The following is an 11,969-nucleotide window of genomic DNA, read 5'->3' as shown; positions in this document are numbered from 1 at the left end:
ACCAACACTTGGGTTCCACCTATATAATGAGGGGCATAGGGGAGGGGCCGGCCACACCAAAGCCACCACCTTGGCCGCACCCCTTGGAGGCCGGCCACCCCTCTCCCCAAACCCTAGCCGCCCCACTCCTCCTTCTTCCCCGCACGCTTAGCGAAGCTCCGCCGGGATTCTCCACCGCCACCGACACCACGCCGTCGTGCCTGTCGGATTCAAGAGGAGCTACTACTTCCGCTGCCCGCCGGAACGGGGAGGTGGACGTCGTCTTCATCAACAACCGAACGTGTGACCGAGTACGGAGGTGCTGCCCGTTCGTGGCGCCGGAACCGATCGTGATCAAGATCTTCTACGCGCTTTTGCAAGCGGCAAGTGATCGTCTACCGCAGCAATAAGAGCCTACTCTTATAGGCTTTGGAATCTCTTCAAGGGTTAGTCTTGATCATCTCCTCGTTGCTACCGTCTTCTAGATTGCATCTTGGCTTGGATTGCGTGTTCGCGGTAGGAAAATTTTTGTTTTCTATGCAACGTTATCCTACACCAACACCTTCCTGACCAGGTATAGGTCAGGTGGCACGCCCTTGCATCAGCATCGGACGTGTGCGCAGAAGGCTTTGCGGGCCGTCGCTCGGAGGGACCAGGGCCAGCCGCGAGTCTCGGGAGATTCCCGGCTCTACGGTGTTGCCCGTCGCTGCCCGCCGGTGGGTTTCCGACCGCAACACATTCCGGCACGCCGGTGGGACAATCTTCGACATCCACCGCATCGCCATCTACATCTGAGATGGCGGAAGGCACTCCGGTCAAGTACGAGGATCTGACTGAGGAGCTCAAGAAGAAGCATGACGAGATCAAAGCAGTCCTCGAAGCCGACCTCATCGGCTCTTTCCACAGAACCCGCTCCCATGGCATCAGGTGGAAGGGGTTCTCGCCTGAAGGCGCGCTCGATGGAGTGGACTTGTCCTCCCCGTCGAAGAACGCACCGAGTCGGCTGCGTCGGGAGATCAACTTCATGGTGGCTCATTCGGCTGCACCGCCACTCGAGAGCCTCGGTGAACACTTTGGAGCGTGTCGCTCTGCGCGTGATCCAGGAAATCATGAGCCATCAGTATTCTCCGTCAGGACCAGCTCTGGGGACTTACCAAGGAGAGATGCCACTCCAGTCCCGTCCACCGCTGCCGTTCGCGTTGGCAGCACCAGAAGTGTCGAGTTCATCGGCATACGTCGTCTACAGATTGGTGGTGACCCTAGTGACTACCAATTCTTACGTGAGGCGCCCAAGGAGATCCCCCACGGATACACGTGCGCATACGTGCCAGACTCGCAGAATCGGGCACTCTCGAACCAGGCCGCAACGGCGGGGACTTCGGAACGGCAGGAGGAACGTCGGGAACGGACCTTGAGAAGCGTGACGTGGCTAGCTAAGTACGCCACTCCGACAAACCTCCGCAGCTCAGCTCCTGCGGTTGGCTCGAACCGGAAAAGCAAGCTTGGCTGGCTAAGTATGCTACCCCGGCGAATCTTCGAGTTCGACGCCTGCAGCCATCACCGCGGATCAGATTTGTACAATTCGAAAGACCGGTTCGGCATGATGCCGAAAAGGAGGACAATCGGCTATTCCAAGCCGTACCCCAACGAGTACGAATTGATCCCGCTACCACCCAAATATCGGCTCCCCGACTTCACAAAGTTTAATGGATCGGATGGTTCCAGCTCCATCGAGCATGTGAGCCGATATTTGGCACAGCTGGGTACGATCTCAGCATCAGACGAGCTGCGTGTGAGGTTCTTCGCGCAGTCCCTCACAGGATCGGCTTTCGGGTGGTACACTTCGCTGCCACCAAACTCAATCCGGACTTGGAAGCGAGTCGGAAGAGCAGTTCCACGAGCGAGTATCACTCGGAGGCTTCCGAGGCCGGCATTGCCGATCTAGCACAAGTACGACGAAGCGCGGGGAAACAGTGGCGGAATACGTCCGGCGCTTCGGGACCGTTAGGAACCGATGCTATTCGGTTCATGTAAGTGAAAAAGAAGCGATCGAGTTGGCGGTGGTGGGTCTCTCATCATCGATCAAGGACGTGGCCTCCCAAGCAGACTACCCTTCACTGGCGCACATGGTGCAGAAGCTGTCGGCATATGAACAGCGCCACCCAGATGTTTACCAGGATAAATTCAAGCGTGCGGTGGTCCTGGTTGAGGCAGACGAAGAGGAAGGTGCTGCGGGAGATCAAGAGGTAGCAGTGGCCGAATGGACTCGGGGGGCAAGCCCCGTGTCCTGTAAATGGGTTAAGCCACAAGGTCCTCCAAAAGGGTTTGACTTCGACGTGACCAAAGCTGAGCAGATCTTCGACCTCTTACTCAAGGAGAAGCAGCTAAAGTTACCCGAAGGTCACAAGATCCCCACGGTGCAAGAGCTGAACGGAAAGCCATACTGCAAATGGCATAACACGTTCACCCACGCCACCAACGACGGCAGGGTGTGGCGTCAACAGGTCCAAATGGCGATAGAACAAGGGCGGCTAATTTTCAGCCAGTACGCCATGAAGGTCGACACACACCCCTTCCCCGCCGTTAACATGGTGGAGTATACTTACCATGGAGGGTGCCAGCCAGATTTCTCGTGCAATATCAACATGGTAGGACCTCGGACACCACTCGGTAAGGACGGAGATGAGGGCAGCTGCTCTCATAGCAAGGATACAGAGGAAGCCGCTCCACGCGATCGGCTCCGTCACGATGGCAAGCGCTACATCACAGAGGGAGAAGTGAGGAACGTAAGATATCAGCGACCTCTCTCTGATCACCTCCTCAACAAGTATGTTGGTCAATATGACCAACGCCGGCGGTACAACGACGATGATGAAAAAGATCGTCTGGCTAGGGACGACAGGAGACGCCGTCGGCATGATCGTGACGAGGAGAGATATGAGCGTCACGCCAAGGAAAAGTCGAGAGAGCAAGACGACGTGGATAGGCACTGGGACTGCCCCTTCTTCAGATACTGCTGGGATTCTGGAATGAGCCGATTGCCCACAATCGGCAACTGCCCAGAATGTAAACAAAAGAAGAAGGATGTAGCTAACGTGTTCGTGTTCAAACGTCTAGGGCCTCTCCCGCCTCGGAACAGGCATGCTGAGTCCGCTCGGGTGGAAGATCTCGAGGAACTAGAGGACGATGATGAAGAAGAAGACAAGTATCATCGGCCAAGGTGGTGCCTCGATGGGCTCAGCCGTTCCCAAAAGCGAAGGGTTCAACGACTACGTGGGTTGGAGGAAGCTGAAAGGTTGTACCTGCACACGTTGAGGAAGGCGCGGCCTGATCTGGCCGCTAAAATTCAGCGAACCCTGGACGAAGAAGGTCGGCCACAAAGGAAAGAGTGGCGCCCCAGACAAAAGAAAGCCGATGATGAGACATCGGCTGGCACAAACATGGTCTCCATCCTTCCAACGGAGTTTAGTGCTCCAGGATTGGACGACTGCGAGCGCATCGACGTGACAAAGAACGGGGTTAGGCTGGTTTTATCCACCGGCCTGACCGTGTAACAAAAGCAACATCGATGGACAAACGTGGCGATGCCGATCCAGGTGATCGGCCCCAAGGATTTATGGAGGAACATTGCAAAACCTTCATCGAGCAAGCAACATGGAGGCCGATTCCAAGCAATCGGCCAAAATTATCCTCACCATACATTCTACCTGGGTTCAGCATTTGATCCAACAGGGAATACCTGAAGAGCCGATACCCTCAATTACTTGAAAGAATCGGCTCGGGGGGCACCTAGGTGGATAAAACACGAGGGTATGAAGTGGAAGTGTCTTTCAAATGCCCAGCAGCCCAAGATATTCTTTGATGATGGGTATTGAAGTATGGGGCCGATACTTCAATCGGCCGTAAAAAATTCAAATTTTTTTAAGCACAGCCGATGCGCGGACATCGACTTAAGGATAGAAAGCCGATGCATGGGCCATTGACGCAAGAGGTACAACTGTTATAAACAGGAGCCCAATGGAGCAGGTATCGAGTTACATGGAATTGTTTGGTGGCTTAGATCCTCTCTCCAAGAACCTCCAACTTCTTTTTGCAAGTATTTGAGTCCGCAATATCAGCTGGGGCAAGTTTGAGGGATCACAACCCTGACCAATACCAAGAACAGCATGGACGTACAGATCAGGTTAAGGATGGGTTGCATCCATCCGCCAAAGGAAAGGGGCCGATCTGATTAGCAAGGCGCAAGAAGTGGACTGGAAAAGCTCGGGGGGCAGCTCACCCTGAAGGTTCTCTGCTCTGGGGAGCCGATTTTGTTGAAATCGGCTGGCTCTGCATTATGACTTGGAAGCCGATGGTGGCACATTTGGTTGGCTCACTGCTGTTCTCGCCTTGATTGAGGCTCGGGGGGCAACTGACTGCGTAGATATTCTGTTCCTAAGAAGCCGATTGAGACTTCGTCGGCTGGCCCTCCATCATAATCTTCTTCAAGGGGATTGGGCGGGTTTGAAGAATATCTCTGAATATCTGAATATCCAGAGGTATCGGCTTCAGCGTCAAGTCGTTTCAGCAGCGGTTCTGGGGCTCTCTTAAAGGCGTTGGTCTTCCACATTGTCCACCAGAACTCAAGGGCATCAGTTGGAGAAATGAAGGACTGATGCGTTAGCATCGGCTTATTAGACATTGACCAAGTTCACGGTCACTCCTGAGTCGAAGAAGTGAGGAGCGGATTATGGGGAACCGATGCGTTGCCATCGGCTCATTGAACATTGACCGAGTTGACAATCGGCTAAATTAGCATAAGAGGGAATCGGCAAAATCAAATTGGGGAATTTCTTCATTGATAAACGAAATTTCTTACATAAAGAGCTGATTGCTCTCAAAAGGAAGTACTAAGGGGATACATTGCCCCATCTACTACTGATCCTATGCTAAGGGCCCTATCTACGGGCCGTCGCTGCCCTCGTCGTCGCCGCCGTCGCCGCTGTCGGCGCTACTCCCGGCGGGCTCGTCGTCGCAGCTGTAGCGACCGCCGGGAGGACCCTCGTTGTCCTCGTCCTCCTCGTCAGCGTCGTCGTCGTCGCTGTCGAAGTCGCTGAGGTTTCCCGGCCAGGGGCAGAAGCGCTTAGGCCGGTGGCTCGTCGGAGGAGCTGTCGTCGTCGTCCTCCTCCTCCTCCTCCTCCTTTGCCTCCTCGGAGGAGGTGAAGTCGTCCCAGGAGAAGCGATCGTCATCGCTCTCCTCCTCCGATTCCCCGTCGGCAAGGAAGCGGAGGTCGCTCTCCCGTCCGTCGAGGACTTGTCGTCCTCGGACCAGACGGAGAAGTCATGGCCGGGCTCCTCCCCGGCTTCTATGGCGCGGCGGATGTTGGCCGCATGGACCTCCTGAGGGTCCCGTTCTGGCGTCGGCTCGTGGGAGGAAGAGGACTCGATGGAAAGTCCCGATGAGGCGGAGGAGGAAGAAGACATGGTGGCGCAGGAGGGCTTTTGGAGTGCTAATGCGGAGAGGATGAAAAGGAGAACTGTTCGATGCGGTTAAATAAAAGGAGATGGAGTGGAGGTTTAATGTTCGAACAGTTTTCGAGGATGTGGTGCCAAAAAACTGTCAAATCGTGCAGAGAAGTTGGGAAGGCAAGTCGTCATGATGAAAAATACTGCGACGGTTCTGCTCTGCCACGACATGACCCCTCGAAGGAAGAACAGGGTGGTTTTGAAATTATCATTGCCAAAACCAGGGGGGCATGTGTTAGCACCAGATTTTGGCCAAATCAGGAGATGGGCCGTGAGTGAGATGGGCTTGAAGGATATACGCGTGGAGGATCTCTGAAGCGGCCTGACACGAAGAAGTTGGGCTAAATTGCCCGTGTATCTGTATTATAATAGATCGCATCTTAATTTGGAAGTTAGAGTTTAACCCGTGCACGGTTAGGTGCACGCCTGAATTAGAAAGTCCCCTGGACTATAAATATGTATCTAGGGTTTATGAAATAAACAACAATCAACGTTCACCACAAACCAATCTCGGCGCATCGCCAACTCCCCCGTCTCGAGGGTTTCTTCCGGGTAAGCACCATGCTGCCTAGATCGCATCTTGCGATCTAGGCAGCACACGTTTATTCGTCGTTCATGCGTTGCTCGTACTGAATCCTTTTTGATGGCAGGCAACGTAGTTATCATAGATGCTTTAGGGTTAGCATTGTTCTTCGTATCATATGCTATCGTCGTGCAACCCTTAGGCATCTAGCCGCCCTTACGCCTATCAAGGGTGTAAGGGCGGCACCCCGCTTGATCATTGTTTAGTAGATCCGATCCGTTATGATTGCTCCTTGTTCTTCAAGGATTAGTTTAATATCTGCATTGTTAGGCCTTACAAACGGGTCGAAGGATCCAGATGGCGCACGGGGTGTAGTTTGCTAGCCCTAGACAGGATGTTCGAGGATCAACTTCGTGTTGGTTTTTAGGCCTTGTCTAGGGTCGGTTTACGATCACCGTGCGTGGCCGCCGAGCTCGATCACGAGTAGGATGTTCCGATTATGCGGTGAAAACCCCGGATCGTAGTAGGTCGCTTTAGCTTTATCTTGATCAAGCGGGACCACCATCCGATTGTACACCTCGTACGTATCATGGGTGGATCGGCTCTTTGAGCCGATTCACGGGACAACTCGAGAGCCGATCGAGGCTCGTATTTAATGTTTACGTGTATGCCATGCAGAAACTAAGCGAGGCATCATCCAACACCTTCCCGACCAGGTATAGGTCGGGTGGCACGCCCTTGCATCAGCATCGGACGTGTGCGCAGAAGGCTTTGCGGGCCGTCGCTCGGAGGGACCAGGGCCAGCCGCAGTCCTGGGAGATTCCCGGCTCTACGGTGTTGCCCGTCGCTGCCCGCCGGTGGGTTTCTGACCGCAACAGAGGTTCAACTATAGGAGCAGTTGTTAAGGCTTTCTTTAGGGTTTCAAAATCTTCCTTACAATCATCATCAAAAACAAAAGGTACATCTTTTTGAAGAAGATTAGTAAGAGGCTTTGAAATCTTAGAGAAGTCTTTAATATATCTCCTATAAAACCCAGCATGACCAAGAACACTACGAATACCTTTAACATCCCTAGGATAGGGCATCTTCTCAATAGCTTCAACTTTAGCTCTATCAACTTCAATACCTCTCTCGGAAATTTTATGTCCCAATACAATTCCTTCATTAACCATAAAGTGGCATTTCTCCCAATTAAGAACAAGGTTAGTTTCCTCACATCTCTGCAAAACTTTATCAAGGTTTCGCAAGCAACTATCAAAAGAATTCCCATAGACAGAAAAATCATCCATGAATACCTCTACAATACTCTCACAAAAGCCATGAAAAATAGCAGACATGCATCTTTGAAAAGTAGCAGGAGCATTACATAAACCAAAAGGCATACGCCTATAAGCATAAGTTCCATAGGGACAAGTGAAAGTGGTTTTCTCTTGATCTTTAGTTTTAACGACAATTTGTGAAAATCCGGAATAACCATCAAGAAAGCAAAAATGAGTATTTTTAGATAACCTTTCTAACATTTGATCAATAAAAGGCAAAGGGTAATGATCTTTCTTAGTAACCTTATTAACTTTTCGATAATCAATGCACATTCTATAACCTACAACTACTCTTTGAGGTATGAGCTCATCATTATCATTAGGCACAACGAGTCATTCCTCCTTTCTTAGGAACACAATGCACAGGACTAACCCATCTACTATCAGCAATAGGATATATAATACCAGCTTCAAGGAGTCTTAATACCTCATTTCTTACCACATCCTTCATCTTAGGAATTAGACGACGCCGAGGTTCAACAACGAGCTTCGCATCATCTTCCATATTAATGGCGTGTTGGCAAATAGAGGGAGAAATCCCCTTCAAGTCATCAAGAGTGTAGCCAATAGCTCCTCGGTGTTTCTTCAATATCTCCAATAACCTTTCTTCTTCAAACTCTGAAAGCTTAGAACTAATAATAACAGGATATATTTTCTTATCATCAATATGAGCATATTTAAGATTATCAGGCAATGTTTTTAAATCAAAGATAGGATCTTCCTTTGGTGGTGGTGTTGTACCCAGATCTTCCACTGGTAAATCATGCTTAAGAATAGGTTGACGAAGGAAAATTTCATCAAGCTCATTTCTTTCTTCCCTAAAAACTTCACTCTCACTATTCTCCAAATGTTGCTTGCAAAGGATTACTAGGAGCAAGAGCAATAGATGCACACTGTTCAACTTTAAAATCACTATTAGGCGAATCAATTTTATAAGGAGTTTTGGTAAATTTAGAGAAGTTAAACTCATAAGATTCACCAACAAATTTAGTCAAAATTTTCTCTTTCTTACAATCTATAATAGCTCCACAAGTATTTAGAAAAGGTCTACCAAAAATGATAGGACAATATTTACTAGCAGCAGAACCAAGTACCAAAAAGTCGGCAGGATATTTAATCTTACCACATAGAACTTCAACATCTCGAATAATACCAATTGGAGAGATAGTTTCTCTATTAGCCAGCCGAATAACCACATCAATATCTTCAAGTTCACAAGAACCAATTTCGTGCATAATCTCCGTGTAAAGCTCATAAGGAATAGCACTAATACTTGCACCAATATCACATAATCCATAATAACAATGATCACCAATTCTAACAGATAGCATAGGAACACTAGCTTTCCTAGACTTATTAGGATGCGAAACAATATTAGAAGCATCTTCACAAAAAATAATATGACCATCCTCCACATTTTCAGTCACAAGATCTTTAACAATTGCAACAGCATGTTCAACTTTTATTTGTTCTTCAGGTTCTATAGGTTTCTTTTCACTTTTATGAACCGCACTATTTATAACAGAGTACTCCTTCATTTTAGCAGGGAAAGGAGTTTTTTCAATATAAGCTTCAGGAATAACATGATCAACAGTTTCAACTACAACACATTTATTTATAGATGAATCAATTTTATCTTTATACGGTTCATGATACTTATCAAAGTTCTTCTTAGGCAATTAATAATGAGAAGCAAAAGCTTTATAAAGATTTGCAGCAACTTGAGAATCAAGACCATAAGTAGCACTCATATTACGAAATTTATCAGTATCCATAAAAGCTTCAATGCATTTATAATCATAAATTATACCTGATTCTCTATCCTTGTCGTTCTCCCATCCTTCAGTATTTTCTTGGATCCGATTAAGAAGGTCCCTTTTAAACTCTTCCTTATTGCGTGTAAATGATCCGTAACAAGAAGTATCCAAGCAAGGTCTTGTCTTGAAAAGAAAGTCTTGCATAGAAATTATCAATAATAATATTACCAGGAAGCTCATGAATGGGGCATTTGAGCATTAAAGACTTCAATCTCCCCCAAGCTTGGGCAATACTTTCTCCTTCATGAGGCCAAAAATTATATATCCGATTCCGATCTTTGTGAATCTCACTTGGAGGATAGAACTTAGAATAAAACCGGGGCACAATATCATTCCATTCAAGAGAATCCCCATTATCCAAGTAATTTATACCAATGCGCCGCTTTACCGGACAGCGATACAGAGAATAGTTTCTTCCTCACTTCATCCATAGCAATACCTGCACACTTGAATAAACCGCATAATTCATGTAAGAACAAGTAAATGATCTCCGGGGTGGACAGCTTCCATCCCCTGTATAACGGTTACCCACTACACGTTCAATAATTTTCATAGGTATTTTGTATGGTATTTCTTCCTTACCTGGCGCCTCATCCACTACCTTTGCAGTAGTAGTAGATTTCCCAAATAAACACTCAAGAGAAGATCTCTCCATAATGAGTTATAGCAACAGGCGGAAATAAAATCAGCACAAACAGTAGAAATTTCCCTTACCAATTCCACTTACCAATAGCGCTTCACTCCCGGCAACGGCGCCGTAAAAATAGTCTTGATGACCCACAAGTATAGGGGGTGTATCGCAGTATCTACGATAAGTAAGAATGTCGATCCCAACGAGGATCAGAAGGTGTTGACAAGCAGTTTCGATGAAGGATTCACTGTAAATGCTCACAAACAAGTATTCAGGGGGTTTGATGTAACAGATGAATAAAGTACGAGTAAATAAAGTGCGAGAGTAACAATTGCAGCGAGTGGCCCAATCCTTTTTAGCACAAAGGACAAGCCGGTTTGTTTACTTATAATGACCAAACGTTCTCGAGGACACACGGGATTTTAGTCTAGTGCTTTCGCTACATACGGCTAATTAATCTTCATTGTTTTGATAAGTGTTGTGTGGGTGAACCTATGCTAATGTACCGCCCTTCCTAGGACTAATACATACTTGTGATTATACCCCTTGCAAGCATCCGCAACTACAAGAAAGTAATTAAGATAAATCTAACCACATCCTTAAACTCTGAGATCCTGCGATCCCTCCTGCATCGATATACCAACGAGGGCTCAGGTTTCTGTCACCCCGGCAACCCCGCAATTGGCAAACGAGTACAAGATGCATTCCCCTAGGCCCATAAAGGTGAAGTGTCGTGTAGTCGACGTTCACACGACACCACTAGAAGAATAACACCACAACTTAAATATCATAACATTGAATACTACTCAACCACACTTCACTACTAACATTTAGACTTCACCCATGTCCTCAAGAACTAAACGAACTACTCACGAGACATCATATGGAACATGATCAGAGGTGATATGATAATGAATAACAATCTGAACATAAACCTTGGTTCAATGGTTTCACTCAATAGCATCAATAACAAGTAGAAATCAACACCGGGAGAGTTTCCCCTATCAAACAATCAAGATCAAACCCAAATTGCTACGGTGGTGACGAGGTGCAGCGGTGGAGACGGCGGTGATGATGATGAAGATGATGGTGATGGTGATGGAGATGATGTCCAGCTCGATGGCGGTGACGATGGCGTCGATTTCCCCCTCCGGGAGGGAATTTCCCGGCGGATTCCCGCCCGCCGGAGAGCTCTTTTCTCTCTGGTGTTCCTCCGCCCGCGCAGGCGGCCGTGACTCTTCGCGACGTACCCCTCTCGGCTTAGGTTTTCGGGACGAAGGCATACGCGAAGAAAAGGAGGCGAGAGGGGCTGTGGGCCTCCCTCCTCATAGGGCGGCGCGGCCGAGCCTTGGGCCGCGCCGGCCTATGGGGTGGGCCCACCTCGGGTCCCCTCTTCCCCCCTTCTGGCTCCCTTCGTCATCTGGAAAAATAGGAGTTTTCGTGTAATTCCCGTCAATTGTTGATCTTCCGAAATATTGCGTTCTGACGATGTTTTTTTCAGCAGAATCCTGGCTCCGGTGCGCGATCCTCCAATAATCATGAATCATGCAAAATAGATGAAATAACATAACTATTATCTCCAAATATGAAATATATCAATGAATAACAGCAAATTATGATATAAAATAGTGATGCAAATTGGACGTATCACTCCTCCAGTCTCGGGCGGAGGGGAAAGCTTTGGGTTAGCTCTTCCAGTCAACAGTCAACACATTTCGAAAGCAACGGTCAAGTCAAAACCACCGTGGCTCCCTAGCCGTCACCGGTAACGGAAGGCCTCTGACCAGACGACAACCCTCCCGTCCGAGCCTCTGCGAGGGGTTTCAAACTAGAGGGAGGGGAAAACTGAGGAAAAGTTAAGAGGCTGGGGAAAACTGAGTACAACTAACGAACCAGGGCCACGAGAACAAAAAACCCTTTCTTTTATTCTAAATTCAAAACAAATTCAATAATTAGTAAAACTTTTCAAAATAAATAAAAACCAGTAAGTAAATAAGGAAAATCTTATAATTAATTTTCCTTTAATAATAACTTGTTAAATCCTTATTAGGAAGATTTAAACCATGATTAATAATTATCTTAATTATTATTTCTTTAAAAATAAAAAAATGCCATAATCCAATATTATTTTCAAATCCAAGTTATTAACAACTTCAACTCCATAATAAAATGATTACCTTAAGAGTTACATCACA

Source organism: Lolium rigidum, chromosome 5, assembly GCF_022539505.1.
Source record: "Lolium rigidum isolate FL_2022 chromosome 5, APGP_CSIRO_Lrig_0.1, whole genome shotgun sequence".
NCBI classification, from domain to species: domain Eukaryota; kingdom Viridiplantae; phylum Streptophyta; class Magnoliopsida; order Poales; family Poaceae; genus Lolium; species Lolium rigidum.
This window is presented reverse-complemented; position numbering follows the sequence as displayed.